The sequence below is a fragment of the Chelonia mydas genome, chromosome 12, assembly GCF_015237465.2.
Source record: "Chelonia mydas isolate rCheMyd1 chromosome 12, rCheMyd1.pri.v2, whole genome shotgun sequence".
NCBI classification, from domain to species: domain Eukaryota; kingdom Metazoa; phylum Chordata; order Testudines; family Cheloniidae; genus Chelonia; species Chelonia mydas.
Genome location: NC_051252.2, coordinates 311,583 through 317,530, shown reverse-complemented (window position 1 = coordinate 317,530; position 5,948 = coordinate 311,583). Strand labels below are relative to the sequence as shown.

Genomic DNA, 5,948 nt, shown 5'->3' with positions numbered 1-5,948 from the left:
AGCTGCAGGGCTGAAGCCCCGACGCCCCCCCTGTGCAGAGCTGGCCTGAGCCCCTCTCTCCCGTTCCCCCCTGTGCATTCCCCCTGTGAGGGGCTGGCTCTCACTCTCAGCCTGTGGAGAAATTCAGCCCCAATCTACCCAGCTTGGTGTCTCCGTTTCCCCCTCATCACACAGCCATGACTGGATTGTGCCTAGGAGGCAGGGTCAGTATTAGCCCCAGGTGGGATCTAGGGTACAGGGAGGTGAAGTGACTTTCCCACGGCTAAGCAGGGAGTCTGTGGCAGAGCAGAGAACCAAACCCAGCACCCCCGAGCCCCCAGGGCTGTGACTGAACCACTGGGCGACCTTCCTACCCAGAGCCTCAGCTGCGCTTTGAGTGTGTCGGTGGGCCAGGCCCTAGACCGAGCCAGCAGGAGGGGGCATGGGGAAAGGCACATGGGTGGGAAGCAAGAAGGGGAAACATCAGGAAGGGGAGCAAAGACTTGGAGAAGAAAGAAGAGAGGGGCAGGGGGAGGGGAAAGACTCCCCATGGCTTGTCCCTCGCAGCTGCCACCTTCCCACAGCCGTCACTGGCCCACAGCTGCCAGAGGCCCCAAGCAGGTGTGAAGTGGAGCGAACCTCACGTCTTTCCACTGGGCTGTTAGTGAAGACACCTGGAGCTGAGTGTAATCATTTAAAAACCCTGTAACTCCTGATCATGCCCTTACGTAGTTCGTTACTATTTTAATGATGGCATTAAGAACCCAATGACAATAATCAGTAGAACATGAAAATTGCATAAATAGGCTGAAAACTGGCAGTTGCGGGGAGGCAGGGAGGGGGCAGGAAGGAGTGAGTGGGAGACCCCCAGGGGAGGGGAACCAGGGGGAGGGGGCAGAAAGGGGTGGGGTGAGTTGGGGCTGGGGCCTTGGGGGAGAGGGCGGAGCCGGGATGGGGCACCCACTGGCAAAACCAAAGGCAGCACCTATGCTACACCTGACGTCCGGTTACCAACTTTCTGCACGAAAGCGCACGCCCTAGCCCCGCCCCTTCCCCTCAGGTCCTGCCCCGCCCCTTCCCCGAGGCCCCGCCCCCGGTTCACTCCATTCTCCCTCCCTTGGTGGCTCGCTCTCCCCCACCCTCACTCGCTATCACTGGGCTGGGGTAGGGGGGTGGGATGCAGGAGGGGGTGAGGGCTCTAATGGGGGGTGCGGGCTCTGGGGTGGGGCCAGAAATGAGGGGTTCAGGGTGCGGGATGGGGCTCCAGGCTGGGGCAGGGGTGCAGGAGGGGTGAGCGCTCCGGTTGTGTGTGTGACCTTCCCCTTTCCCTTAGCCATGTGTTTGCCTCCCCTCCTCCCCCACCAGGGCCAGCATGCACAAGGCCTTGCTGACGGGTCCCCTGGCTCTCCACTGACAGCTCAGGGGTCTGGCGTCCTCTGGCCCTGAGACCCCACAATAACTCCAAGGTTATTTCTAACAGGTTAAAGCCGAACTTGTGCTGAGATGAACACGTCCCTCGTGGGTGTGGGGTTTTACAATCTGAACTGGCTGTGCGTGTGGGTACAGTGCATGGGTCTGAGTGAGACCCACACACCAACATGGCTGAAACACACAACTCCCCATCCTGGGGGGTTCCATCCCCCTCATTCCTCCCACTGGGGCCTGGCCCGTCTCCTGTGCTGCCAGAGACCTGAGGGCCAGCAGTCGGGGTGTTGGGAGAGGGTCTGTTTTCTGTGGCTAGTGACTGCCCCAGAGTCACTCCCACCAGCCCCGATTGCCTTGCGCGCAGCTGCCGTCCTCTGAAGACTGGCTGGGGATTCGACTGGGAAGAGGCATCTGGGAGCTGGGGTGACCACGGGTCAGACACTGCAACATTGGAGCCAGAACATCCAGGTCTAGATTTTCAGGCCAGTCAAGACAATAAAATAATCCAGTGTGACCCCCAGACACATGACACCCAGCTGATCCGGGCAAGTGACTTGTGCCTCTTGCCACAAAGGACGGCAAAAACTCCAACATCCCTGCCAATCTGACCTGGGGGAAATTCCTTCCTAACCCCCCAAAATGGAGATCAGTGAGACCCTGAGCATGTGAGCAAGGCCCACCGGCCAAGCACCGGAGAGAAATCGTTTTCTATATCACCTGAGAGCACTTGCTTCAGCACCCCCTGCCCCCTCCTGCCACCTGCACGTGGAGTGGAGAATCCATCACTGCCCTGGGTACCTTGTTCCAATGTTTAATCACCCGATTTCAAATGTGTCCCAAATTTCTAATGTTAGTTTCTCTGGCATGAACTTCCAGCCATTGGTTCTTGTTCTGCCTTTCGCTGCTCGGTTAAAGAGCCCTTTCGTACCAGGTTTCTCTTTGTGAGGGGATTGACGCACTGTCATCAAGTGACCTCTTGGTCTTCTTTGTGAGAAACTGAACAGATTCAGCTCTTGTCTCGCACTGAAAGGCAACTTTTCAGCTCCTTTTTTTTTTTTGGGGGGGGGGGGGGTTCTCTGCCCCCTGTCCAATTTTTCATTCTTCGTCTTAAAATGCGGCCAACACGACTGTATGCAAGATTCCGGTGTTGGTCTGACCATGGTGGTATACAGAGATATCTCTGGTGCCCTATTTCTAGTCACTATTCTCCTGTCTGTGCGTCCAAGGGTGGCCACAGCATCGCACGGGGATTTCATGCTGAGTTGTATGTCCATTATGACACCTAAATCCTTTACCGAGTCACAGAAGTCCGGCCTTCCTCCATATTAAAGCTCAGTGTTTTGAATGGACACAGCTTCCCAAGTGCTCCGTCACACACACAAGGGAATCCCCCACTCAGCCACCTTCACCTGCTGCTGGTCTCTTTTCTCTTTCTTTTTCTCCAGGATCTGCATGTGTCCTTCTGGGGGCAGTTCTCCTCCTCTCTTTGCCTGTGAGCAATGTGACCCCCCCTGGACAGACTGACGAGCCCAGGATTCCTTCAGCCTGAAAGCAGAGGGGAGCCTTCACCCACTCCGTCTTTAGGGCTCCAGTCTCAGGACCTAAATTCCCTGCCACAGCCCAAAAATCCACACTGGGCCCCACTCCTCTCTCTGGCGATTTTCCTTCTCCCACAGGCCTGTCTTGAGGACACAGCCCTGGGGCCAGGTGAGCAGAGCCCCTGAGATTTCCCTTCGCAGTCTCTGAGGGTCAGGTCGCCCCATTACACAGCTCGGTAATGTCGTCTTTTCTTCTCCTTTCAGAAGTAAATTGTTGTATTTCAAGGGGGAGCTCAGGGCTGGGACAGCGGGGGCTGCGGGTCGGGAGTGAGGGGCACCGGCAGAGCAGTGACTGGGGATCCCAAGGCTGGGACAGCGGGGGCTGCGGGTCGGGAGTGAGGGGCACCGGCAGAGCGGCGAGTGGGGAGCTCAGGGCTGGGACAGCGGGGGCTGCGGGTCGGGAGTGAGGGGCACCGGCAGAGAGGTGAGTGGGGAGCTCAGGGCTGAGACAGCGGGGGCTGCGGGTCGGGAGTGAGGGGCACCGGCAGAGCGGCGAGTGGGGAGCTCAGGGCTGGGACAGCGGGGGCTGCGGGTCGGGAGTGAGGGGCACCGGCAGAGCGGCGAGTGGGGAGCTCAGGGCTGGGACAGCGGGGGCTGCGGGTCGGGAGTGAGGGGCACCGGCAGAGCGGCGAGTGGGGAGCTCAGGGCTGGGACAGCGGGGGCTGCGGGTCGGGAGTGAGGGGCACCGGCAGAGCAGTGACTGGGGATCCCAGGGCTGGGACAGCGGGGGCCGCGGGTCGGGAGTGAGGGGCACCGGCAGAGCGGCAAGTGGGGAGCTCAGGGCTGGGACAGTAGGGGCTGCGGGTCGGGAGTGAGGGGCACCGGCAGAGCAGTGACTGGGAATCCCAGGGCTGGGACAGCAGGGGCTGCAGGCAGAGACGGAAACACACAGTTCCCTGTCTCATTATTAAGGATCCGTGTCCGTCAGGGAGGTTGTGGAAGTGACGGATTCTGTGACTTCCTGTGACCTCCGTGACTTCTGCAGCGGCCAGTGTGGCTGACTCCAGGGCAGCCCAAGCAACTGGCCCCAGGGACCACCAAAGCAGCGGCCAATGCAGCTGGCCCTGGGACCATTTGAGCAGTGATCCTGGGGGCAGCGGGAGCAGCCGCAGCTCAGTGGTTCCCAGCAGCTGTCCTGGGGGCAGTGGGAGCAGCTGCTCAGCCCCTGGGGCTCCCCCCCTGCGGTGGCAGCCGGACCTTGGGGCTTCTCCCCTGGTAGCTGGTGCTATGGGCCCCCCCAGACTCCCTCCCCCTGCAGCTGGTGCTGCAGACTCCCTGGGATCCCCTCCCTGCAAGATTCAAGGAGGGGTATCTATGGTATAAGTCATGGACAGGTCACGGTCAATGATTTTTTGTTTCTTGCCCGTGACCTGCCCATGACTTTTACGAAAAATACCTGTGATTAAATTGTCGCCTTCCTCATTGTCAATGAAATAAATCGAAACACTTCCACCTGCAAGTGGATTTAGCCCAGGACCCTCAGAGTCAGCAGCTGTTACACCCCCCACTGAGCTCTCTGTCAGGTGTCCCAGTGCTGGAAGCCTCCTGTTTACATCCTAAGATAGCGTTTTTTCACCAGGGGGCTGATATTTTGGACTGGACACTGTAGCAGGGAAAGGTGCTGCTGTGCTCCAGAAAATAAGCCACCTCTGCACCAAAGAGGGATGAAAGGACCTGCCAAAGCCCGGGATTGAACCAGGGACCTTTAGATCTTCAGTCTAACGCTCTCCCAACTGAGCTACTTCGGCAGCTGCATAGCGCTCCTTTGGCCTGCTGCTGCTCTGTCCGGGATGTTTTGTCAGCCAGGGCACACAAAAAGGACGTTGTTGTGAGTGGCCCAGGAAGGCGAGACTTGCTTTTGCCTGCCTTGCTCAGCTTGACTTGCTTCCTCTCCCCGTTCCTGCCTTAGTTCCTAGGTTGACCTGGTGGCCGAAGCAGACTGGGGGCCAGTCGCCCGTGGAGGAAGTTGAGCTGGACCCTGAGCTAGACTAGACCCTGGTGGCGAGAGTCTGGCCACCACTTGCCACCCCACCCTGTTGTCCTGGCTTCCCCTGCTGGACGTCATTTAGGGAGGGAAGTGGGGCTTCTGCCTCCCCTCCCCGATTTTCATACCGCAGAGGAGTGTGAACAGGAGAACGAACGGCTGCTCCACACTCCCACCGGAGGAACCCGACACCCTTAGCTGTGGCTGGTGAGAAGTGTCTGTTGGCTGACAGGCCTGTCCCCGAGGAGTGGGAACTGCAGCTGCCGCCTCCCCCTCGGCTCCAGGCTGCATTTCCCGTCTCCTAAGGGCCAGGCTCTCTGCCATGGAAACAGCTGCCACTGCTCTCCATGGGTCTGTGTTCCAGACAGCAATGTACAAACCTGCTCCCAGCTGAAGCGGGGTCAGACAGTGACAGGGCTGGGGACACAAACACTTCAGACTATGAACCCTAGGGCCCTTTCTTTCTTTAACCCAGGACGTGCCAGTCAACTGCTAACCAGGGTGTTGTCTTCATCTTAAAATACCTCTCAGGACGTTTGACAGGGGAAGGGAAACCCCCTCCCACCAATGGCTCCCTGTGAAGGAGTTGTACCATACCTGCCCCTGGAGACTGGCTGTTTTTATACTCTTGGAGCTTTTTCTTTTCAGACCCATCCTGATCCCAATCTAGGGGCCAACCTCTGCAGTTCAGAGTTGAGATTTACTGCCATCACCCTCGTATGGCACTTTCTAGGTGAACGAGAGAAAGTCAGTGGGGGGAGTGACATGGCTCACGAACACTGATGCTGTGGGCGAGGCCCGGACTCACAGCCCCAGCAGTGCATCCCCCCTGCCCTCGCCAGTTGCACCCCTGTAGGTGCTGCCGAAGCAAACCTGGGAAGTGGGCAGTTACCTGAGTCTGTGGTTATCAACTTTGGCTGGTAGCTGAAAGGCTGGTGGTTCCAACCACCTGAAGATGGCAC

The 5,948-nt window shown here is 58.7% G+C and overlaps 1 long non-coding RNA gene and 1 other non-coding gene across 2 annotated transcripts; one reads left to right on the top strand and one right to left on the bottom strand.

The window, feature by feature from the left end:
- The first annotated feature begins 232 nt into the window (after positions 1 to 232).
- Positions 233 to 4,798, top strand: LOC122462563. The gene is made up of 3 exons (XR_006285194.1): positions 233 to 600; positions 2,850 to 3,111; positions 4,582 to 4,798. It is a non-coding gene; the product is annotated as an uncharacterized LOC122462563 (long non-coding RNA).
- Positions 4,678 to 4,750, bottom strand: TRNAF-GAA. The gene has a single exon. It is a non-coding gene; the product is annotated as a tRNA-Phe (tRNA).
- Positions 4,799 to 5,948: the final 1,150 nt, after the last annotated feature.